The following is a 25,683-nucleotide window of genomic DNA, read 5'->3' as shown; positions in this document are numbered from 1 at the left end:
GGTGGAAGGACACAGAGTCATGGGACTGGAAAGCAGCACTCTGATAGACAAGAGCCACAAGCAGCTTTGCCCAGATGGCACCCTTTTCTCCCCTGGTCCTCCCCCTGCTGATGCCAGCAGCCCCAGTTCTACTCCTGCACGTTTATGAAGTACCCAGAATGCTCAGGGGACAGACCATTTCCAATCGGCTTCCTGGGAGAGGTGGCACCTTTCCCACTGTCACCTCCTTTCTGCGGCCCGTGGCCTGTGAGGAGGCAGATGTGTGCTCGGTGCCCATGGCTTCACAGGTAGAGTGCACAGAGTAGAGTGCTGGGCCTTTGGAGAAACGCTGCCTCCACAGGCAAGATTTTTTTCTGAGATGGTTACATGTTGTTATCGCCTAATAGAGCCTTCAGCACATCCCAAAGAGAGGGGATGCGGGAAATGGAAAGCTTGGCGGCAGGATCACTACCTGAGCAAACGGGACATGTGGAAGAACAAAGGAATTCTTGATCTGGAGATAGAAGTAATCCTCAGAGCGAGCAGGGAGAGGTGACACAGAGAGCCTTGCGAAAGAAAATAATGGTCGGCTGAATAGAGGGGATGCATGTGGTTTCCCAGGCCCTGTTCTAGCCCCACTCAGGCTTCATAGCAATGAAGATTGTCCCCTTGTATCAGTCCTAACTGGCTTTGGGTTTCAGAACATTCTGAGTGTTTGGAGAAGCATTCAAAGGTGGAGTCTGAAGGAGGACAGGAAACAGAACTGCTCAGGGCTTCCCAGGAAGACCAGAGGCAACATGGGACCTGTGACTCCTAGAAGTTAAGGCAGGATGGCCAGCAGCAGTGAGTTCCTCTGCGACAGGCCTGCTGGTTTGCCAACAGAGGTCTTCATGGCGTGAGCTGCCCTAGCTGGTTCAACTCAGGTCTTTCCTGCTCTGTCCTTTGGGCCGAGGTCCCAAAGTACAGAGTAAATTGTTAGTAAACTGTTAGGCCCCATCTGTAGGTGTGGCCTGACCTGAGGTCTTCACCGAACAGGTAGGTCCCTTACTCAGAATAGGATTGGAAAATGAGGTGCCTCACCAGTAAGCCAGACAGGGAAAGAAGCACGAGAATTCTGACAAGCCATCACTTTGTTTCTGGCGGTTGTGTCTATATGCATTTTATTTAAATGTGGTGTTGATGTGGCTTGGACCGCCCGGATATTTCAAAATGATTCATAGGTTCTGAACCAGCTGCCTTCAAAAGCGTTGTTGCGTTTTCTGATGCCGGCTTGTTCCTCTCTTTCGAACAAGACTGATGTTGCTTGGGTGACAGTTTTAGCTTTTAGCCAAACACAATAGCGATGAATGAGTAAGTCATGGGGAAATGGAGGGGTTGCCTCTGTAGGCCCCAAACACACAACTTAGGGTTCATTTAGATGTTCACAGTTATTTAGTAATTCTCACGGACTGTTCTCTTCACTGGGCTCCACTTCTCTCCCCCCTCTTCCAGTGCTTTCAGATTTATACAGAGTGTAGAGTTAGTCCATCCAAGATTTAGCAGTGGAGCTGAGCTATTGAGACGGAGGATAACGTGAAAAGATTGCTTCTAGCTGGTGGAGGAAGCTGTCCCTTCCCTCTCATTTCACCAAAGCGTGATTTGCTGCTCCCGCCCCAGTCCTCAAGAGCGCCGCTGAGGAACTCGCCACCTCTGATCCTGCTCGTTTTTTTGTCTTAGGTGTTCTGTGGGGAAGGTCTGTTTTTGTCCTTGGAAATTCCAGACTTAATTAAATGTGACTCAACCCACTGAGCCATAGCAATTGCAAAACCTTTCTCTTTAGGATTCAGTGGCTTCTCCATATTTGTTTTCCTACATTCCAGTAACCCTTTCAGAATACTTCAAAGCAACCAGTTTTAGAGAGAACTAGAGACTGAGGTGAGGACAACCTTCTGGGGAAGGTGGTACCTGATTATCCCCCCCTTCCCCCGGACCCCCCCCCCCCCACGCATGAGGAAACTAAAGCCCAGAGAGGTTAAATGGCTTGCCAGGCTCACACAGCTAGGAGGCGGTGGAGGCTAGATTCAAACCCAGATGATTAATTCCTTGCTGTCAGGATCTGCCTGGGACCTTGGCTGTTTCCCGAGTAGTGGAAGAGAATGAGAAGACGCATGATGCTTATGGTGTCCTTGCCCTAGACATTGCACCTGGTGCAGGCCTTGAGTGACGCAGCCATCTTTTATTTACATTTTGAATGATACCTTGAGCTACAAGTTGAGATATTTGTTGTGAAGATGTGTTTCTTATTGATAAGCTCCCTGTTTTGGATGCGTGAAGTACGGCGTACCAAAGATACGTACGAGATTACGCAGCACTTGAGGGTGAGTGGAGCTCTCGTGACATGTCTGTAACATTTCTTCAAAAAGCCTCAGAGACTGAGTACAGTCTTTGGTATTTTCTAGTCCCCAGACCTCAAAACATAACTAAGATTCAGTTTTGGGAAGGATAGCAAATTGATTACACGTCCTTAGGGCATTCTTTTTTGTTTGTTAAAAGTTGTGTTCCGTTGATCTTTTGAAGTAACCTCCTCTTCCCTCCCCGCCCTCATCCCCTGCTTTGGTTGTAAAATATATAACTAAGTATGGCCCAGGCAGGGTTTACTTATATATGCAGCTGCGGCTTTGCCCATTGACAGTGAGGTTATGTTGGACAACTTTGAAAAACCAAATACTTTTGAAATACTGACCCAGTTTTCCTTTTGCATTAACGTCTTAGACTGGGATAATTTTTCTGGGCTATAGCCCTCAAAGAAAAATGGCTCCAGTTACGTCAGCATCATAAAATCTCAGGATTGGAGGAGTCAATAAAAATTAATTTCACCCAACCATTCAGTTAGCTTATAGAATGTCCAGTGATTTTTTGGAAGGGCAAATGGTCAAACTTTAGTATTTTTCTTTGGTCACAGCATTGTGGTTATACATTGACAAGATATGTAGAAGTGACTTAAGAAAATATCAATATTTTCTGGAAGCAGAAAGTGCACCATTTTAGGAAGAATACCCAAATGGACAGAGGAAAAGGTTCTGACAGTTAGAGAAGGGGCATTGGTGTCGAGCCAATTCTGCTCTCTTTAGAATAGGACAGACACAGGGTCCAGAAGAATATGTCAAACCTGAGGTAAGTTCAAATTGGGGATATTTGCTTCACCAGCAGGATTGGTAGGGCTGGGTCACCTCTGCAAGGTTTGTGGGGAGTGGAATGGTCAGTGGAGAGTCACATGGCTTTTCTCAGTTGCACTTTTTTGTGGTTATGTGGTCCTTGTGGTGGGGGCCCACAGGACCCTTCCCTATGTCCCCGTGTCCCTATGCCCCCTTCCCTATGTCCCATATTTATCACACTATGTCCCACGTAGGCTCTTGCTGGGAGGCTGGTAAAGACAGTGGAATAGGACAGGAGAAAGCAAAATATCTTCAGGAAAAAAAGGAACTAGAAAGCTGTTGTAGAACCCAGCATTTAGGGTGACTCGTGGCCAGTCTGTGGATTATATGGGGGCAGCGGTATGATGGTCACTTGTCATATCTGGATCGAGGTGTTGATTCTCACTTGGACACACTGTTTGGATTGTCTCCAACTGGTATTCTGGTGGTTTTGCTGTCTGTATGGACTTCACATGGCATACAGTTCCTCAAGTTTTCAACTAACTTCACTTCGAGGAAGCTTCTCTGATTTCCCAAGTCCGGAGGAGGTATCCCTTCTGTGTGTTCCAGAAGCCTTCTCCATCTCTCTGTCATGCACTTACCTCACTCTGTTGTAATTGCCTGTTTATTTGTTTCTGTCCCCCACTAGTCCGTCAGCTCGGTGAAGTGGGAACTGTGGCCACCTACCTGGTTTCATCCCTTATTTGGGAGACTAATACTGTGTTGGTAAATGTGAGTGTATGGTTGTGCCTCGTTTAAAACAAAATCAGCACGAAGACGTTAGCTTATAAAGAAGAGGAGGGGAGTGTGGGAGTGAGAAAAATCAATTAGGTAATGATTACAGCTATTTTACATCCTTTCTGGAACAAAGCAGGGCACAAACAATGGTAGTGATTATTCATTTTTACAAAAAAAGAAGTCATGGCAGTGAAGTAGCTAGAGAATTCTCCAGAGCCTTCTAAAAGCAAGAGGTCCGCTTGTACTTGTCTTATTGCTGAATGTTGAAGAAAGAAAGGCAGTACATGAGTTAAAGAGTGTTGGCGAGCATTATAATTATGTGTGGTTGGAAAGCTCAGGAGCAGGATTTTAGAACTGTAAGGAGATAAGCCCTAGAGGAGCCTTTAGTTTATAGTTGGCCATCCTTGGTTTCATCGAGGAGAACTGGCCCTTGGGTTGCATTATTCTTGTCTATGGGAATGTTTAATTTAGGCTTTAGAAAGTAAATTTCAAAAGTTAGTAACCTAACCATCTGTAAATGAACCAATTGGTATGATTCATTTTGACCTTGGGAACATGTTTCTAAAGTAATCCAATATGGTAGCCTACACCAATCAAGAAAATAACAGTAAGTTTCAGTTCTCTGAGCTAGTTGGGTCTTTTCACTGTTTTCAAAACCTGTTGGGATCTGTGTAAGGAACATGTAGCATGTTATCAAGAATATCCACTTCAGTTCATCCGTCCAGGGGACATCTAATCAAGTTCAAAATGCATGTCTACCCTCAGCAAATACATAACAGCATAAATGTAAGAGGCACCTTAACTCCTTATACTTAAAGAACATATTTTGGTAAATCAATGTTATAAGCGTATTTCATTCCTATTTCCGTGAAATTATAAAGAAAACTTTCTCGGAGTCTTAAATTTAGGAAGAAAAGGAGACTAATAGGTAAATACTGTACCTTTCTCCTAATACTTGGCACTCAGCTGGCACTTGTCATTTCCCTATCCTCCTCATTTTAGTTTCCTTTGTCCATGGTATTTATATCTTTTTATGCTTCCCCCTTCTAAATAATCAGAATCTTACAGTGACTGTCTTATATATCTTACATGAAAACATGCAATGATAAGCTAAAAGAAGTAAAACATTTTAATGTCTACTATGGTATACTTTTTATGGAACAAAATACATATATTTCTGTAAGCAAAGCAAGGAAATTGTGGTTGAAAGGGGGAAGATGCTAAGTGTTGCCTCATTCCATTAGGGAAACTCAGCTAGCTAGTATCTAGTTTGCTGATGGGTGTGGATATCTCCACAGAGTTGAGTTGGAGTCTGGAGTTTCTGGGTCATTTCCTAGTAAACACAACGGGTGTGAACTCCCTCGGAACTGCTGTGTGTCTCTCTGAATCTGTACGATTCTGTCATCTGTTTTTGTGTTTGCTAACCTCACTTTCGATAGCATTCATTTATTCATCAAAAGCCTCCTTTGTGCCAGACCCCATCTTCAATCTTGGGAATCCAAAGTAAAAGTAAACACCCTTTGTTCTTAAAGAAAGTACGGGTAGTAAGGGAGAGAGAAATGTGAACTAATTACAGTATATTGTGGTAAGTGTAATCAGTGCTACGTGAGCCATCTGCACTGTGAGCTCTGGGGAGAGGCATGTAAATCAGATGGGAGTGGGGGCCTGGGCACTCCAGGAAGGCTGCAAGGAAGAGGGGGCCCTTTAGTGGTGAGTTGACAGATGAGTAGGAGTTAAATGAGGCCGTGTGGGGCAGCAGGATGGGGATTTCAGGGAGAGAGCACAGCGTGGGAGAAAGCATGGAGGCTGGACATGAGACCACTGTGTGGGGCCCAGCATGGGAAGAGGGAAGGATGCCTGGTGGGAAAGTGACAGGAAAGGAGGCTGGAGAGAAAGGCGGGAGCATGTCCCTGAGAACCTGGTGTGCTGAACTGTGGGGTTCGCTTTGTCCTGAATGCTAGGGCAGTCATTGAAGGGCTGTAAGTAGAGTGGCACGGTCAGATTTGCCTTTTAGAAACATGACTGACAGCTGAGGGCTGGTTGCACTGGAAAGGAGCCAGACTGGGATGAGGGGCGGGGGAGGAGGCCACCGTGGTAATGAAGTGAGGAAAGGGATGAGGACCTTCATGGAAGGTGGCAGCAGAACAAAGAAGGTGGGAGGGAAGAGTGATGGGTGTGGGGGGAGGAGTCCTGGCACCTGGTTTCAAGGAGCAGGTCAAAAGCCCCTGGCTTTCTGGGTTCAGCAGCATCTCCTTCCATTGGGTGAAATGTCCTGGGGACTTCAGGTCAGGCTTCCTCTGTATACACACTAGCAAATGCCTCCTTTCTTATCAGAGGCCCTGCAGAATAACCAGACCCGGCATGTCTGATGTGTCATGCGCAGAGACGAAATCTCAGTTTGCGCTCTCCGGGAACAAGGCAGCCCCACTGCTTACTTCTCAGATTCCAGGCGACTTGGAAGAACTGGCAGAACCTTCTTTCTTTCTTTTCTTCTTTCTTTCCTTCCTTCCTTCCTTCCTTCCTTCCTTCCTTCCTTCCTTCCTTCCTTCCTTCCTTCCTTCCTTCCTTCCTTCCTTCTTTTGTCTTCTATTTCCCTACAAACTAAACAAATTGAATCTGGAGGCCATGGAGAGAGAATAAATATGGAACCGACAGGATTGTGGTTACAGGGTTGTATTTTAGACAACAGAAGTTAAATTTATAATTGTGTTGTTAGAGACACGAGAAATGTTATGGTTAGGTGTCCTGGTCTTTCTCCCTCCCCTACTCGATGTCTCTAACTCCTGACACTCTTTATCCTGCTGCTGGCATCTCTGCTCTTGGGGGCTCACCCTGATTGCTAACTCCACTCGTTTTGTCAAAGAAAAAACTTGGAAGATCTAATGCTTCCCTAGATTACCGCTACTACAATCTCAATCTCTTGACACACACGCACACACACGACCTAAATTAAAATTTCCCATTTTATTTTTTAGCTTTTGGTGCATCTTTGTAATGCCTCTCCATGGCTTCTTCTACATAATTGATTAAAGCGTGATCAGTCTTCAGTTTAAAAAAGAATAGAAATAAAGGGAGGGAGGGAGGGAGGAAAGGAAGAACGCACTAAGAAAGGAAGGACAAGCTACATTAGGTACACGCCAGCACCTTGGAGGAAGCTCAGATAGTCCTGTGCAGAGAGAGTCATGTCGTTTACCACCAATCCTTGTGGCTTAATGTTGCAGAAATACTCGTGCATTTCCACTGACTTGCCTGTGTATTGTGTTCCGATGATTGGCGTTTCTGCCTTGGTTCCTCAAAGCCATCTTCTCCTTCATGCCATGCAGTGTTTGACTTCTAAGAGTACTACTGGTGGTGGTTGGGGTGGGATGGTATGTTGTCGGTGGTTTCATTATTTTTCTTCAGCCTCATAGATGCATTACCCTACATTTCCTAGCATTTAAATGCTTGTGCCATCTGTGGTCCATTCGTTTGAATTCGTTTCCACACAGTTACTCTTATCCCATGTACACGCTCCCAGATGTTTTCTGTTTGTGCGCTCTTTTCAGCAAGGAATTGGGCAATTCAATTCTTTCCTTTTGTTTCCTGCTGATTTAAATACCCATTTTCATCTTTTATAAACATGAAGCGAAGATTGAGACCTTCCAGTTTCATAATTCTAAAGGTAATTTGAAGGCCCAAAACAAGTGTTTTCTGCTAAAAGTAGGATGTCTTATCATATCAACCATGCTTCTTTGTGACCTTCTTGCTAGTAACTCCTACTGATGTGTCCCTTTCGTGCCCATAACTTCTGTCACCTCTGGTGATGAAGCTAGAATCTGTGGACAATTTTTAATTACAGAACATTTAATGGACGTAGGTAAAAATAATTGAAACTGGATTAGACATTGGCTAAAAATAAAATTCTTTATTAAAGTCATGACTTTCCCAATTAAAATCGCAATGCTTGAAATTGTTTATCGAGATAAGTGGTGCTCCTAAATGGAAACGTCAGGAAATCAGAAACATTTGGGTAGTTTGAGAAGTACAGGGTAAATATGTGCTATTTTCTGTCTTAATTACCCAACACAATGAACATACCTATTTTACAAATGACTTAGCCAAGTATTAGCAGGGCCCAGAGCCACCAAGCCCTCGCTGGAGAATTAGACCTCAGTTGGGGCCTTTGCAGGAGCTATTACCTCCTGGTCGCTCTTCCTTTTCCAGGGGTGTTTCCAGCAGGAGCCCCAGTTGAGGGAGGGAACCCAGTGCAGTGGTCGAGAGGTTGTGCTTTAGAGCCAGACAGACCTGAATACAAGACTCACGTCCGCCACATGTGAGCTTGTGGGCTTCAATCCCAATGTTACGTAACCTCTTTAAGCCTGAGTTCCTCACCTATGAAGCAGTACCTTCCGGACAGAATTACTGTGAGGTGTGAAGGCGTTACGTACGGAAGGTGCTTACCGCAGTCCCCAGGATATGGGGGCACCCATTCACTGAGTGATGGGATATCATTAGGACCCCACTTTTGAACCCTGCCATGAAACCTTGTAGAGGCGGGGTGCCTTTCTTTCATGTACCCCCTGAAGCTTGTGTGTCAACCAGATTGCTTGATTAAGAAACAGTATCAGCAAGACTTTAAGGCTTCTTGCTGCTATCAGTCTCCCATTTTGCATATCTGGGAGGAAGGGCCATGGCAGGGTTTAGAAGTAATATCTACTGTTGAGTTTTCTCTGTCTGGCTGCCTGTACAGTGAAAGACAAGTGATCACATGGGCTCCAGTATTTCGCATGTCTAATTCCTCAGTTTTCCTATCGAGTTAATTTGTTCTTATTTTTATGCTTTACAAAACACTTTACTACTCATCAATGAGCAATATTCTGTCTTCTGTATTTGCTATTTGTGACTGAAAAATGGGAGGTTAGGAAACAATTCTTCTAAAAATTGCCCAGTAAGCATTATGCTCATCATTCTTCACTGGGCATAATTTAGGATGTTAGCAAATTGTGCTTGCCATAACTTTAATCATAACCATAACCATACCCATAACCATAAGCATAACTTTCAAATTCTGGACTAAACTGCTTATGTTAAAGATAAAATTTCTCACTGTGTCACATGATGATCAACTAATGCAAAACTCGAGCCCCAAACTAGGACCTAGCTGACTTGGTCCTGAGGTCGTGACTTTCAGAATGTCACATGACTTTTTAAATCGTCAGTTTTCCCATCTGTGAAATGGGGATAATACTTAGCTTTTCTTTCTACCTCTGGATTAGGTGAGGATCATGTGAGTTAATGTCTATAAAAGTACTTTTTAATATGTAAATCTTTATACAAATATAAGGATATTCTTATTGTTGTCATTTAACCCGAGGCTTGCTTTTTTTCTCTCTCCTTACCATCTAAGTGCTGGATGGTCTGTTCATTAGTCCTGCCTTTCTCCCCTTATCCCAGAGGCCATATTCTCTTTATTTTTTTTCTTCCCACTTTCTGATTGCCTGAGGATGTCTTCATGTTCAGCAAGGAGCAGTGTTTCTCTGCCACCACCATTGTCACCGCTGGTATTCTAGGTGCATTGAAAATGCAGACAAAGCTTCTCTCTACAGGTTGGCTATGGGAAAAAGTCCCCCACATTCACAGCGTTCTAAAGACAGATGATGCAGTGAATACCTTGCATATGAAAACTTTCTACGTTCTCTTTCTCATTCTCTCCAGTATGATTTCTTTTTGAGAGGATAGCTCTTGATTCTCTCTGATGCTTCCTTCTTTCTAGTACTTTTAATTTGTTGCAGAGAAGGATGATAAATTTAACACACGAAGGAATGGAAAGTGCTTCCAGCCTTCCAGAGCTGTTAGCAAATCAAAGCTTGGTTTGGGGCCAAATCCTGATGTGGGATTTGAACTCATGACCTAATGCCAGAGGCAAGAATGTTGCCAGCCGACCCATACTGACCTTCGTAAGATGTAGGCATCTACAAGCCTTCCTTTGAGTAGTCCTATTGTTGCTTTCTGTGTTTTCTTTTCTTTCAGTCTTTTCCTACCACGTTCCTGGCTTCCCTGTTAGGAATCGAATGTTAGTTTTAAGATCTATTTTTCTCACTGTCTTTCCGTTTGCTTATTACAGTTGCTTCCTTCTTGCTTTCCATTTCTCCTGGGTGAGTTCCTTTTTTTGTTCCTGTTCCTTCCTGTCCTTCATCTGGATTAAAAATAGTCTCCAGGGCCTCTGGCTGTTTGCCCACAAATCTGACCTTCCTTCTATTCGTATAGGGTCCCCCTGAGTGTCTTAAGATCCTTTCCTGCTCTCTTAAGATACTCGAATCCCTTCATCCTTTGCCGGCTATTTGCGCCTGTTTTCGGCCGGCTTATGGGGCTCACTGACCCTTGGACTCAGAGCTGTAACTGAAAATTAAATCTCTTGTACAAAGAGAGTAAGTGATTTGCTCACGTCAAGTGTTACTGACAGACACTGAATTGTGTCTGCATCTGCTGACTCTGTGTGGTGCTGAAGGAGAAGGAACACTTATACACTGGCTCCAGAGGCATGTTTCACAATCATCTGTTTGCACAGCGGAGCCCCAGGACCCAGCTTTCATCCAAAACGCTACTGTGGGTATGTTGGAGGGACCTGTAGCCCTCCTGCTCCCACAGCGGTGCTTCTCAGGGAGCTGAAGTCCACTACAGTGTTTCTTCATGAACATTCTTTGGCTAGAATTGGGGGATTATGATATCCTTCACTAAAATAACTTTCTAGCCAATGTTAACCTAGGCAATCCACAAATGAGTGTCTGCTTGAGGGACAAAGGCTTGTAAAACTTGAGATGACCGGGCAGAAAGAGCTGATGGCAGCAGCTTTGGGTTCAGCCTCTAGCCCTCTTCTGCTTAGAGTTACAGCCGAAGGGTTGATGATACTCCTCTATGTGGCAGAAGAAGGTTTGAAAGGTTTCCTTCCTTCCATCTGCCCCTCCGCTCCCTGTGTGGTTATGTCTCCAGAAAGAGAACTAGCCCGATTCTCAGCCGAGAACCCAGAGCTGTGGATTTCATGAATCATAGTGAGTGAAATCCATGTTCGTGTGCAGCTCTGACTGTCTCGTGTCACTGCTGATGCCATTGTATCAGCCCGCAGTGCTTTTCTGCTCACTGACTGACTGGGGAACTCCTACTTACCTTTCAAGTCCCAGCTCAAATGTCATCTTTACTCTTCTACTTTTCCTGACCCCTGTTCTGTAGTAATTACCCTTTTATCTTGGTCTCCTTAGCACTTTCCCAAAAGCTCTATTACAGCACTTATCACACTATCCTTTTTCTTTTCTTTTTTTATTTTATTTTATTTTATTTTTTTGTCCTATTTGTTTGAGTGCCTCAAGGGCGGGGACCATTGTTAATCAATCTTGTATTCTCATCACCGGGGACCACAGGTGAGCCATAGATGGCACTCAGTAAGCACTTATAAATTGTTTGACTTTGTCTCTATTATAAAATATGTATTGTTGTGACATTTTTTTGCTATTTGGCAATGTAAATCCCATTATTTTAAATAAAAGGGAAAATATTGAGTAAGCTAAATGTAATTTATATTTTATACTTTAACGAATAACACAATAAAAAAAAGGAAAATGCTGCTTTTGCCTTACCTTTGAAAGCATTGCTTTATCTACATATTCCATGAGCTCGTGAAAACGGTCTTACCTAAGATGGTGACCTCTACAAATGGGATGGCGTGATATTTAGAGTTAATCCATAGGCTTCTTAGTGACATTTAGGTTTGAGTCATGGGTCAGGAATAGACTCAATTTCTGCTTTGAATTCCAAAGTTCTGTTAACAGTTTTCCCAAATTTTATTCTCTTATATATGAGGGCTGCAGTTCCCTTCAAGCTTGTATTAATCCAGTATCAGGCCAGTTTGGCTTCGCTCTGCATAACACATTTTTGCAAAGGGATTTGACACCCTTCTGCCCATAACAATGAAGCGTGTTCTCTGAGATTTTGGTGGCAGGCTTGTTGTGTAGGGCACTTCCGGAGGGTGCGCTCCTCTTTGCCAGGATTCATTGGCAAAAGGGGACTTAAAAGTAAGCGACATAAATTATGTAATATTATCTGGATACTTTTCACTTTTCATCAGAAAAACTCAGCTCTCTTCGTTCTCTTACCTTCTTGAACGTTCTTCCGCTCTGTGGCCTTTCATTCTGAACGCTTAAATGTCTACTTTAGGCAAAATGTAAAGCCTATGCTGGAAGTTTTCAGAATTCTGTTATTAGGTGGTTTCTATCCTGTTGTTAGATGTATTTCATTCAGACTGTCCCAGTGTAATTGGCTCTGTCAAAATCAAGTTTTCTGACTGCTTCTGACCCTTCTTGCCTTTTGGACAAGTGTGCTTTCCTTACCTGTTTCTTTGGCATATTATGTGGGATTCAATAGCACATATGTTTGCTTTGGAAAAGAAGGAAGAACTTTTTATAAGCAATGTTATTCTTAAAAGAGTGATGTAACAACATTATACGTTTTTTTTTTTTTTAAAGAAGAGAAAAATATCACCCATAATCCTACTGCTGTAACATGGGTCTTTAAACTTTTGCTTTTTATCTCCCAATCTTTGTTCACTGGCACACATTTTTAACATAGTTGCAATCATGCTATTTACTCAGTTTTGTAATCAGCAAGAGACAGCTTTCAGAAGGAATTCTCTAAAAGTTACTTTCTCCTTTGGATCTTTTGTGACATTTGTTATATTTCTGATGTTGCAGACAAAAGAATGCATTTGGACATTGCCTTTGAGATGTTTCACAGTGTTCATGTTTCTTGTCGGTTGTTAATAAACCTCATTTCTGTTTTTTTCTTCCTTGTGAATGAAACCTCCCATTCTGTGTCTGGGCTGTAGCGCTTTCATGGGGAGGGAGGCTGACAGTACAGTAAATGAGGGCAGGCGAGCGAATGTGCAGTGCAATTCAGCAGGAGTGGATGTTGTCCTCTCCTTCTTGGTCACCCCTGTGGGTCCTGCTGTCGTTGGCAGATATGGGGAGACCAGAACTCTCTAGGGCTACCCTGTTCAGTATGGTCGCTACTAGTCGCATGTGCCTATTGAGCACTTGAAATGTGGCCAGTCCAAATGGAAGTGTTCTGTATGTATAAAATTCATACCAGATTCGAAGACTTAGTATGAAGAAAATAATGTAAAATAGCTCAGTAATTTTCCGTAGTGATCCCATGTTGAAATGACAATATTTTGATATAATGGATTAAATGAACTATATTGTTAAAATTAATTTCATCTGATTCTTTTCACTTTATTTTTCATGTGGCTACTAGCAAATTTAAAATTATACATTGTGGCTGGCATTGTACCTCGAATGGACAGTGTTGCTCTTGGACCTTGCATTTCAAAATGCAGGGGTTAGTGACTCGTTGGTTCTGAAATCCATTTGGTGGGTCAAGAATCAGTATTTTGAAATTGGAACAGGATGGAATAGAAAATATCAGAATGGCATCATCGGGAAACTTTTTGTTTCAAATAGGTGCCTGTGTGTACTGAGTCACATGTAGAATGTATCTTTGTCTTTTTCCCTTTAATCATAGTTAAAAAGTTTGACAGTCACTGTTTGGCAGTGGTCAGGCTTAGTCTAAAGCATTACCAGGCTGGGACCAGAAACGCCATATAGATTTTAGGTCCGGTTGGTGGAAAGTCTTCTGGAACTCTTCAACTAAACCAGGCAATGAACCTGAACATGGGTGTACATCTGAACAGCGGTAACTCTTCAGGAGATTCCCGGGGTGAAGGGTGAACCAAGGATGAGTGCGAGTCTGTCCACTGAAGGCTGGACTTGTGTGCTTGGCACTAAAGTGTCCCTTGAGCCCCTGACTCACTTTTGTCTGATTTGTCACTGCTTGAAGACTTCTTCAGAAGTAGCTCATGAGTGGTGACAGTTTCTAAGAAGCAGGGTGGTTTATTACTGACCTTGGAGCCAGGCTGGGTTGAACAAGGGTTCCCTCTGACCCCGAGGTCCTCCACCCACCATCTCCTGTTCAAACCACAAGAGGCTGTGTACAGGAATCTAGGATCACATCAGTCTTCGTCCCTCCTGACAGAAAACATGTCCTCACAGTACACAAGATGAGGAGGGGAAAGTCACCGGGGCTATGCTTTTGGCTGGATTCTAAATAAAGGACACTTCAAGCCACTGGGCAGGGGACGTGGCGGGGGTTGGGGGCCCTTGAAAAATGAAGTTTATGGGGTTGCATGGGCCTTGTATTTATTCTGACAGTTGTAAAAATTCTTTTGGGCTGACCCATTTTTCCTTTCTTAATTAAAAAAAAAAATCTGGCAGGCAAGAGTAAGAAATGTAAAACATGTGACTAATGCTATGACTTTTTCTTCTGGAGCCAGATTCTTTAAAATTATACCTTAGACATGCTTGATGTTTTAAAACACAATTGCCCACAAAAGCCACCAAACATTTGTTTCGGAAACTTGTAGACTTAGACGGCGTTCACTGTTAGGAAAGAGCCCCCAAATACAATATTTAGCCACTAGTGAACCGAAATCTTTGGAGATTTGGCCTTGGTGAATTAGGTTACCCTAGGAACTGGCAGAGAGCCAGGCAGCCTTTCACCTCGATTTTGCTTGAATATTTCCAGTCCTGTTGGTAGTCACCCAGAATTTTTGAGGGACTTAGACCAAATGATCTTTAAGCTCCCTTTTACATGAAAAGTACCGTGATTCCAATAATGGACCGAATCGGCAATCAGGAACTGTATTTATGGTGACCTCTTGTTGTTGTCCAGTACTTTTCACTCATCATTCATTCATTCACTTATTCAAATGTGAGTCCCTCCCATGTGCCAAATTTGGTTCTCGGCCTTTGTGGGAAAGTCGAAACTTGAGAGCACTGATCACAGTGTCTTTGAGGGCCTCCAAAGTCTAGTTTCAGTCTCCCTGTCTGGTGTTACTTCTTGTGTTTTTCCTTTACAATAATATTCCACACTTCAGCCTCACTAGAGGGCCTTTCTGTCCTGGGGTCTTTTTTCCCCACTGTTGCCTCTGTCTGAAATGGCCTCCTTTCCCCAAATCTCCTTCTGTTTACATTTCAGCCACCACTCACATTCCAGTTCTCAAGCCACTTCTTCCACATGTCAATCCAGTTTTCAAAATGGTGAACTCAAAGTCTTTTGTCCTTTTCTTGTGACACCACATGTAATCTTCTGTGAGGTTGAACTGTATGAGATTACCATATTTGTAAGTTAAAAATGGTTGGATATTGGCAATTTCATATGGTTCTTTTTAATAGTAGGAGTGTTCACGTATGGAACTCAAATTAGGTCTCTTTGCAAATGTAAACACTCAGGATTTATGTTCAGCTGAGATTCCTTGGTGTTTTTAGTTTTTGCAATATTAATTATTCTAAAACTAAGTCTCATTTACCCTGTACTTGGAGAGTTGGTTTAAAAAATTTAATGTAGAAGATATTTATTTTTCAATTTAATTTTGTTAGTTTTAGCTCTTTTTTCCCCAATCTTCTAAAATTCTGATTCAGTAAGCGAATGTGATCAGCTATAACTTTCAATTCGGTTTAATGAGGTTCTATTCAATTACCCACTTCGCTTATGATTTCATCCACATGACCCTAGGCAAAACTCTGTGCTGTATTGCTGAAGACATTCCCCACTCTTATCAGTACCCACTAGTTACCATTGCTTCACCGTTCGGCATTCCTTGACTGTTTGATTTGGATACAAATCTAGCCAGCTCTACAACTGTTCAACTCATAGACCTCCATTGTATCTATAAAGATCTAAGGAGAGAGTCGTTGGAATGTTCTTTTGAATCTATGAAGATCATCTCTGTAGCATTCCATGTTGCTTGCCTGGGGTCAGAATAGGATGGAAAGTTAGATTGATAGGATTTTGTTTTTCTCCGTGGTTTCATGATCGCTCCTAGTCATCATTACTTACAAACCATGTGGGATATTGCAACAGTGGTTGGCAGGCAAACCAGTCCATCGTTTCCAGTGACCATAATTCGTGTCTGAAAATTGGTATTTTTGTTGTAGTTATTGTTGTCAGCCTTTAGACACTTCTATGACTCTATCCTTCTGTGGAGATTCCATTCATCAATATTGTGATTACACCTCTGCTTCTTTCAGTGTCCTTTTGGATTATTTACCTGGCTCTGGAGACATGAAATCACTTAAAGGGCAAAGTGCTTTCTTATTACCACCTTCTCTAGCTTGGGCTCCACTTTCCTCCTCACCATGTTGGTCCTAACCCTTTCCAGTTTGAAGATCATTTTCCTTGATAGTGAAGATAGAAGCATAAGACGGGTGAAGTAGTTCTCTTTTCTCTCTGTTATCAGTTAGCGTTACCCTACCTATCAGCAGTGAGCCGCTCCCTTCCTCATTCTTGCTCCTAATATAGCTTAAACAAAGCTCTTTTACTTGACCTAAGTGTTTTCACAAGTCTCAGTTCATTATGACTGTTCTTTTTCATGTTACCATGCTTTTAGACATGTGCTGCCCTAAGTATACAGCCTTAATTATGGGACCTTCTTTCCGTCTCTAACAATGTGGAGTACCTATTACAACTACCTTAGTGTCTTCAGATGCTTTCTTTGTTTCATGTCTGAAATATTGGTCCTACCTTTCTTGACTCCTCTTTTCTGTTAGAGAAGGCATATATTAACTCTGAAAAACCTTGTTTCCCTAACATTTGGAATACATATCTGACATGTATTCCTAGAAGAAAGAAAGATCAGTACCTGTTGGTGACTGCTTATACGGTCAGAGGGAGGAGTCCACGATGATTCTAAGGTTTTTGACGTAGTTGAACTAAGTGAATAGTGGTGTCATTCGCAGAAATGGGGATTCTGGGAAGAAGAGTGCTTTGTGGTGCTGATGGGAGGGTGGTGACATGATTTTTTCAATTGTAGACCTAACGTGCTGGAGTTTTTCGATTAGAAGAGAGTTGGGATTAGAGGAATACATTTGGGTATCACTCACACGTATGAAGCAGTACGAATGAATGATACGGAAAATGGAAGTGGGTTGAAGGCCATGCCACACTTGTGTCATGTCACATTTCGGAGGCACGAAGGCAGAGTGTGGTTAGTTAGGAGTCTGAAAAAGTGAAGTTTGGGAAGTAAGGGGGAGAAACAGCCTAGCTCATTATCATAGAATATGAGGGAGGCCAAACTTTTAAGATGTTTAGAGGCTTCTGTCCTCTAAAAAAACAAGTACAGTAATACCCTGTTACTTTTGGTTATCTCAACTTTCCAGAGCATGTTTAAACACTGAACATTAACATAAAAGTTCTCTGAGTAGTCCAAATAGCTCTCATTTCTTAGGAAGGGCCATGTTCTTAATACATACCATGTCTATTTCTACTTCATAGCAAAGTTGGTTATACAATCATAATGAAGGTTTTTGTTTATGGTTGGGTAGGGCTTTTAGAGGCAGACATGCTCATCATAACAAAAACTGACAGTCCCAGTGGAAGGGTATATACAAATGTCACCTCTCAGCGAGGCCTTCTCTAACCACTCATGTAAATTGCAACCCTCTGCAACCCTGGAACTGCCTGCCCCCTATTTCAGCTTTACGCTCCTTGCCAGTGTCTAACATACCCCTTTATTTCTAATTGAGTGATCCATTGATTGCCTCGCTCCTGCATTGGAACGTATATTCGATGAGGACAAGGGTTTTGCTTGTTTCCCTCTGCTGCCTTCCCAGAGTCTAGAATAGCACCTAGCATACAGGAGACATAATGAATATTTGTTGACTAAAGGAACGTAAGAAAATGATGATTAAATACCAGGCAAAAGAACTAGAAAAGCGTAGCTATATGGGATCATCTAGTTGGGAATAAGCACAGCTATTTATGTCAGTGTGTCTGGAGCTCTAGAGGCAGATACTACAGTCGCTTGTAGCCCAGGTGTCCTAGGGATCAATGGATGGAAGGTTAAATGGTGCTGGGGAAGTTCTACTTCTGAAGGCAGAAAAACCACACATTTCAGAAACATGGCCATCAGATCACATTAATACAACTTTTAGAATGTTTGGGTTTAAAAGGTTCCTCATTGGGAACACAACTCCTCCTATGCTGAATATTAAATTTCCCCCATGAAGTGTCACTGTCGTGTGTTTCAAATACACTGGTTTCTTAAAAATTTGATTTTTCCTCGACCTCATTCACACCTCGAACAACTTCCTTCCAGATCTACTGAAAGGAAATGTTAAAGGTATTGCCTTTTTCCTTCCCAGTCTCAGAGACCTTTGACCAGAAGGTATGGAACGAAATGCTGGGGCTACAGAGGAATATGTGGGGGCTAAACTCACAAATGACAGAACTAGAAACACTGTCACTGGTTTTGCTTCCATACTGACCGCTGCTTTATTATGTGACATCAGTGGCCTCTCATGCCTTTCTGGCAAAAGAATCAGTATGTGCTTCTAACGAACGGTTACGTGCCCATCAGCTCACGTAGGTAAATTTGAAAAAGGCTGTAATTTCTCTCCAATGAAGACATAGCTACCGAGCATAGCTCTTTAGTTCTAGCACGACCACCTTGTACATATTCTACCCTCGTCCACAGTTGCCTTCTAGTCCTTGAAGAAGAATTTTGTTGTTGTTGTTGTTCTTTTCCTCTTTCATTATTTTCTTTGGACACGATAGCTGTGTACACGATCTCCCTGGCTCAATAGAATTTAAGTGTTTTAATCTTACCAGCTATGGAAGTGACCATGGGGAGCTTTTTCATGTGAGGGGAAAGTCTCCCCATGTTAGAGTGAGAAGGCAGTATGGAGTTATGTAATAGGTATTCATGCAGCTCCATTCGTTACATAATATAATGGTCACTCTCAACCAGATACTTAAATCCATCTCACATTCAGGACCATTGTGTCCACTTGCAGAGACAGTGCTTTCTTTGTTTGCACCAAATAAGCAGCCAGTGATTATTAGCTTAGCTATTAAGTTAAATCACATTCCTGGAAAGGGAAATGTTGCAGTTTTGTTTTTGTTTTTGTTTTGTTTTTAAGTGGGCGAGGAGAATGCATTTTTGAAAATCCAAACATATAATTACTACTGGCGACGTGAGCATTATACCTCTTTGACAAGAGTAGCTTATGTTTTGTTTGATTAAGACAGTTATAATTTCCCATAGTTCCATGACCTCTATCCTGTTAATATGAAATTTAAATATTTGCCTTCAGATAATTTTGATGACATGGAACAGTTATGTCCTGATTTGCCTACAGTGGTGTCTTTTCCCTCTCCACACCCCGAGGGAGGGAATTTTGATTTGCTGTTGAGTTATGGGACCTGAGAGTTTGTGGTTCATCACAGCACCTGCCATGGCATAGGCTCTCACTACTTGCCATGTGTGGAATGAGGGTTAGAGGGCAATTCATCGGGAGGCCTTCATGAGAAAAATGAGGGGTCTGTCCTACTGGAGCCATGTGGCACTGTACCTTTCAGCATGGCTTTGGAACTGGAGAGGTCTGGGTTTGGCTCTGCCCTCTGTCGATTACTAATAATGTGACCAGGTAAATTACTTAACCCCTTGAGACTTTCAGTGTCTATAAATTGGTCTTATGTGGGAACCAAATGAGATTGTGTGTATAAAAGAGCTTTGAATATTAAAAAGGGCTACACAACCAAAAGAGAACATTATGTCCAATCTGAATTTTTCTAGTCAGCATTGAACTTGTATAGTAACACTGACTAACTTACGCGTTATGTGTTCATTTCCTCTGCTCAGTCAGGAACTTGTCAAGTATATGTATGCTTCTACAATGAATAAGACGAATATCAATTGATGACTATGGGAAAAGAATAAAATTGGTTCCTTGCTATAGGCAAAGAAGAGAGGGAGTTAGAGAGGAGAGTGGTAGCACCAAAATCTTAGAAGAGAGAAGTCATGCCCAAGTAAAGGCAGATTATTTTACTCATGATGGTTTATTGCATTTAATGATCATTGGAATTCCTCTAGTATTGTTGCTGTGCTTCTTAATCATTAATGTTTATTATAATAACCTGGGGCTAAATGCAGCTTCCCCGGTTGCAGGGATTTGGATTTTGTAGGATGGAGGCTGGGCCCGTGAATCTGCTTTAACAAGCACCCCAGGTCATTCCTGGGGTGGATGCAGGTGGACGATAGTCCACTCTTGCCTTCTCGGGTAGTCTTCTGACTGAGTCCTTTCTTATTTTCTTGCAGTTCCTTCTTCATGTGGACCCATGTTATCTTTGACCCTGATTGACATATTTACCTGTTTAAAATCTTTTAATGGTTTCCCATTGATATCAAGTTAAAGATGAAAATTCTTCTCCTGGCTAACCTCCTCTCCTGCCACTCTCCTCTGCCTCCCTCCGCTTGGCTGCATGTTTCTCTCTATCCTTCCAACACGTCATGTTTCTTCCGTCCTCAGGGCTCTTGTACATGTAGTTACCTCACCTGAAATGTTCTCTCTCTCACCCTTTACCTGGTGAACACCTACTACCGTGTTTCCCCAAAAATAAGACCTAACCAGACCATCAGCTCTAATGTGTCTTTTGGAGCAAAAATTAATGTAAGATCTGGTATTATATTATATTATATTATATTATATTATATTATATTATATTATATTATATTGTATTATATTATACCCAGTCTTATAGTAAAATAAGACTGGGTCTTATATTAATTTTTGCTCCAAAAGACGCATGAGAGCTGATGGTCCAGCTAAGTCTTATTTTCAGGGAAACACAGTAATAGTCTAATCTCTGTTTCCTCACTGACACTTGCCCTAATCAGCATGAGAAAATCTGATCCCCATGTTCTTCTAGCTCCTTTTTAGGGGGAGCAATGACCTCTGTTGTCATCGGTAATTGTTAAATGACCTGTTTAGTATTTGTCTGCTGTGCTTGAATGTTGGCCTCCTGAGGCTGGGGACCGTATCTGTGTTCACTTCTGTACCTGCAGCGTCTTACAATAGCACCTTGAACAAAGTACATGCTCAATGCATACTCCTGAATAAATCAGCGAATGAAAGTGGGATTTGTGGTAAAGAAGCACTGCTCTAGATCTCCCCTTAAAAAGGTTTAATGACTGAGGTCACCAGCGGGCCTTGTTCTGAGGTGAAAACCACCATCACTTAGCCTTCTAGAAAGAGGCGTGAGCCCACTTATTTGTTTCAAAACCTAGTATACATTCAGAGATTTCAAACAATGTCGTTAGTGTTCAAGGCTTAGAACCTGGCAGGGGAGAAAAGGGACAGTTAAAAAAGCTTCAAGTGAAATCCTTACTTTATAGGATGTCTTTTCAGGCAGAAAGTATTGGAAGCTTGCTGGTAGTCTAACACCCCACGAGTAAACTTGCAATGTACATACACTTATACCATGTCGCTGGTTGATTAGCTTGTGTAGTCACTTCCTCTGATACTCCCACTTGGACTTGTAGGAAGTCAAAACAAGAGCATGTTTCCACTCTCTGTTTTCAAAGCAAGCCATCAGCTCCATGGCATTTACATCTGATGGAACAATGAGGGCAATGTCAGGCTCAGGGAATGAGAGATTCTTGTGTGTAGTTTGATTCAGCATCTCCATCTTGATGGGAAAGGAATTCTGGAGGAAAAAAACAAACACATGACCTCAGTAATTTTTAAAATCGCGATAACCACTATGGAATTGAGATGCAAAAGCAGCTCAGAACATTCTGGTAAATTCACTTCAGTTTTCCACTGCTGTGAAGAGATTAAATCAGTTAACTTGGTTTACCTAAGATTTTTAGCTCAGAGGACAGAGTTTGGTATTTCTCAGTAGATCTGTGAAGTTTACTAAGCCTTCAATTCAGAGTTTTACATAATTTGCAATTGAATTACAACATTAACTCATTTTTCACTCATTACTACAAACATTTATTGAGACTCCTTGAGTGTGAGACGTGATTCTAACCCCCACGTATATCGTAGTGAACGAGGCAGAAGAGGGCTCCGATGTTTTGCAGTTTACAAACAGCAAGTGAGTCAAGGCTCAGTGCTATAAAGAAATCAACCTGCATAAGGTGGTCTGGCCTGGCAGGGGAAGATGGGCCAGGGAGTTGGGATTATCTGAGGAGATACCTCCTGATCCAAAGAAGTGACTAGGGGAAGGCTCCCCCATGAGAAGATCAAGGCAAGCAGCAAATGCATCTATCATTAGGTGGGAATGAGCTTGCAGAACTGGCTGGTATGGCTGGGCCTTAGGGAAGGGGATGGTTTTGGTGGTGACGTCACAGCGGTAGGCAGGCAGGAAGGGCCTTGCAGGCTGTGGTAGGAGTCTGCTTATTTATTATTCCAAGTGTTATGGGAAGCCAGTGGGAACTTTTAAGGAGGGGAGTAACACGATCTGACTTGTGTTTTTAAAAGATCACTATGGATGCCCTAAGAACAATTTAAAAGGGTATTTACTTTAGCAATCCAGCCAAGAGGTGATGATCAAACATCACACGCTTTTATTGTATGTGTACAGACGTTTCTTGTTTATATGTAGAGATCTTTTTATTTGACTGAATTTGGAAGAATCAAGTAACAGTTACTTAGGGAACATAATATCATTAGATAGATTCATTAGATAAAAAGCTCATCTTCCTCTTAAAAACATACATTTAACTAATATTTATGAAGTGCTTATTGATGTGGTTATAGGCTAATTTCTGGAGAGATAAATATAAATATGACTAGTCTCTGCCTTTAAAGATTTCACAGTCTAGTGGAGGGTGCCTGTAAGTAAACAAATGCTTATAACGTGCTACGGAGAGTGTGTGGCTGTTAGGAATAAAACTGCTGGAAATGTTTCTGTCCTCGTCTTTTGGCGGACATACACACGCATATCTTTCAGGAATGGAATTGCTAAGTCATCGGATAGGCATGCTTCCCCTTGGTAGATACTTGGACTTTACTCTAGAAGTAGGAATTGTGCTTCAGAAAGATCCTTTTGGCAAGTAAGACTGTCAGTGCTTGTGACACATACCCATGAGGAAGGGAGATCTAACTTAAGGCAAGACAGCGAGGCTGGGGAAGGAGGACCCCGACCGACAGATGGGGAGGGAATGGGACAGCTTGGATTTTGGTGGTGAAGGGGAGCTAAGGCGGGAATAAGGATGATTTGCAGGTTTATGACTTGGACCCTTAACTAAGTCAGAGGCTAGAGAAGGGGTGAGATTTTAGAGAAATGAAATGAGTCTCTTTTTGTATACGTTGAATCAGAGTTCCTCGCGATTATCCAGGTGGATGTGTAACAACTGGAAATTCAGGTGCAGCATTTAGAAGAAAAGTAAGAACTGGAGATGCAGATTTGGGAGTTAATATAATATTTGTGTTAGATGAAACTGTGGGGTGGGCAGAAAGAGCACAGACCAGGAAGAGAAGAGGCTTGAGGTTCAGAATCTTTCCATATTAATGGTAAGTGAAGGACTAGGAGCCAGTGATCAGCCTGGGTATGAAAGGAGAGCCCCGAGGGAGATGAGATAGAATTGTGGTTAAGTGTGACTCTGAGTCCAGACAACTTCGCTTGGAATCCTGGCTTTGGACAGTTTTTATCTGGGTGACTTGGCAGAAGTCACTCAGCCTCTCGGGGCAGCAGTTTCCTGCAAAATATCTGTGAAATGGAGATAATACATTGATCTGCTTTATAAGGTTATTATGGATACATACATGCTGCTTAGAATTATTAAATCTTGCTGTTAATTCTTGAGAAAACGGTGTTCGTAAGCAAAAGGGGCAGAGAGTTCCTGGGATAACCACCAGAGGTAGGTGCAGAAGCGTTTCCACAGGATTGACGACCAGGTGGAAGGGTGATGAGGGCAGAAGAAAACTTGATGCTAGTCTTAATACCGTCCCTTCTTCTAGAAAAACCAACTGAGTTTCAGGGGCTGAACACATTAGAAAGATCACATGGTTTGCTTCTCAGTGATTGACATGAGTCTTAATACCTTAGTTTGTTATACAGTCCTTTTACGTCAAGCAGTTCAAAGCACATTTTGTTGTCGAATCATTTTCACACCATCAAGATGGGTGAAGGAAGGTACAGGGAATGTTCGTCCCAGTTTACAGATGAGGAAACTGTGACAGGTCCCAAAGCTTTGTCTGAGTGTATGTTGGTTACTCAACTTCTCCTTTATCCCATCATAAACCTTACTCCTCTTTGTTTTCACATTGTCAAGCACAGTATTTCCCAAAGTGGATCTTCTGTGTTTAGAATCACCTGAGGTGCTATTAAGGTGCAAAGCCCTGACTTTATGCGAGCCCACTGCTCAGAATCTCTGAAACTGGGGCTCGGGAATCAGTGATTTTACCCAGCACCCCAGGTGATTCCCTCGCAGACTGTTTTGTGTGTTCAAGGAAACAGAAAAGTAAATCCCCAAATGTACATTGCTCTTCGTGACATTTTTTTTCACAAAACAACCTTAAAATATGTTCGGAAACTCAAACTACTATAACTAAAGCTTTAGACTCTTTTAGGAACATATCGGATTTGTTATCTTTGTGGGTTGAGCAGTGTGCCTTTGGTTGACAGTAAAACTGATCTGACCCATGCAAGTAAATAATATAACCATTAGTCTGGTACCATAGCACTGCTGGGGTGTCACAGAGACGCTGTGGCCGAGGACGGTACATATTTACATCAATTTGGTCCACGGTCCCATCTGCTATTGCTATTTGTAGTTGTATAGTATTGATTAGAAAGGTTGCTCCCTCTCTCTATTGTCATAACTTCTGTTTGCATGAGATGATGAAACCAGCCATATCTCTCTACGGTATTTCTAGCTGAGCCGCATCAAACTCTCAGGATCAGGGAACTGGATGATTCTGACTCTACGGAACGGGCCCCATCAGAGCAAACCCAGGTCCAGTCAGTGATGGCGCACACATCTGTTTCCTTCTCATTTAGTTGTAGAGGGCGTGCCTTTATGTGTCACTTAGCACGTGTCCGTCTGGTTCTCTTTTGTTATCTCTGGCTTCCAGTAGCTACATAGTACGGACTCAACAAATATTTGTTGAATGAATGAATCCACTCAAATGTACTTAGGAACTAACCATAACAACCAAATTTTAAAAAGTTATTCTAGCTCACCAGTGAGAAACACAGAAGGCACTAACAGGTACTTGACAATTAATTGAACTGGGACTAGAAAAAGAGCCTCCGTGCATGCCGTCTTCCTTTCTCACCTGCTTTCCTTATCATTGAATCTCAGGGTAGTAAGAGGTCTTTATCCCCATTGGTTCTAAAATTCTCTCTGCAAGGCCCTTGCTGATTTACCTGGCATTTACTTATTAAATATGCACTTGTATTAAACTCTATACACCCCTTTCTTCCATGCCATTAAGTGAAAAAGTTCACCTTTATGTTATAATCTCTACCGTTAGGTTTTTAAGGAGTACAAACCCTTCATTTCCTTCATAGAGTCCCTTCGCGCCTCATTTGGGTTCTTTGCACAATGGAGGCTCTTTGAACACTGTTTTTACTGACTGACATCAAGAGTGGGTCATGAGCCGTGGGAATGGGGAGCATATCATTAGGAGGATAAATATTTTCTTTACAACTGGCATGCCTATCTTTTTACACATAGTTTTGACACATTAAAATCTAGTGAACAAAATGGTTGCTTTTTCAGGTTCTGTGCATTTGGAGACATTGGATCTGTTTTTTCGCCAACACTCAGTCTTTTCTATACTCTACCTTCTCCTGTATTTATTTTTATTAAGTGTCAGCATTTACAAACCTGCCACTTTGGCTATATTCCATAATCAATCATATTGTCATTCTGCGTTCATTTCCTTTTCTTTCTAAAAATAGAATGAAATTGTTG

General features: G+C 42.2%; 1 protein-coding gene across 3 annotated transcripts in view; it reads left to right on the top strand.

Moving 5' to 3' along the window:
- Window positions 1-25,683, top strand: part of RGL1 (ral guanine nucleotide dissociation stimulator like 1) — a 218,881-nt gene that overhangs the window by 105,583 nt on the left and 87,615 nt on the right. The gene's annotated exons all lie outside the window — the stretch shown is intronic.

Source organism: Rhinolophus hipposideros (genome assembly GCF_964194185.1).
Source record: "Rhinolophus hipposideros genome assembly, chromosome: 19".
Taxonomy (NCBI): domain Eukaryota; kingdom Metazoa; phylum Chordata; class Mammalia; order Chiroptera; family Rhinolophidae; genus Rhinolophus; species Rhinolophus hipposideros.
The sequence above is the reverse complement of the archived record's forward strand: the minus strand, read 5'-3'. Positions and strand labels throughout refer to the sequence as shown.